This window comes from Penaeus monodon, chromosome 29 (genome assembly GCF_015228065.2).
Source record: "Penaeus monodon isolate SGIC_2016 chromosome 29, NSTDA_Pmon_1, whole genome shotgun sequence".
NCBI classification, from domain to species: Eukaryota; Metazoa; Arthropoda; class Malacostraca; order Decapoda; family Penaeidae; genus Penaeus; species Penaeus monodon.
In genome coordinates this window covers 26,148,235-26,148,953 of record NC_051414.1, presented here as the reverse complement: position 1 = coordinate 26,148,953, position 719 = coordinate 26,148,235, and positions in this window count along the sequence as shown.

Genomic DNA, 719 nt, shown 5'->3' with positions numbered 1-719 from the left:
CGAATGCAAGTATTTCAGTTTAATGGAACAGGTAGATAATGACAATGGCAGCAAAGAAACAGCAAATCTAGCTTTCAGATAAAGAAAATTATTTTTCAAGTACAAGGAAATGCATGTGACAAGTGTTTCTGAACGATCATGGATTAAACAATTAAAGAATTTTCTCATTTCATTATCCTCCATATGATAACTCCGATATAAATGATGTAGATAGCAATTAATATGCTGTATAATAGCCAAGAATATTAAACTTGACGATGAAGGGAAAAAACAAAATCCAAGTAAAATTGGTAAATCGTTGATGTGAATATGAATATATAATTTATATTGTAATTCAACTAAAAAAAATTTCTTGCCATATCAAAATTGACTTCTCGTGAATGAAAACTTCAGTTTTGTGAAGAAAAAAATATATTTTGTTATTAGTTCCATTCACTGAAACGTTAAAACATGTGAACCTTCTTGTTTAAGGCAGGAGTGCTTCGAAGCTTCATTCACAGGAACATGGAGCATCTCGGCTGGTACTCCAACCCCAGTGTAAACATTTGGGTAATTGTTACAATTTGAAATGAAAGTATTTGTAATGCATTAATGATAGCGAAAAGGGAATGTGCTCATTCTGACCTTACCTAAACCTGTATTTTCTTGTTATGTAATATTGTCAAACTCATTGCTGGGTCATCATACTGGGTATATTAAGAATCTCGCCACATTGAGGA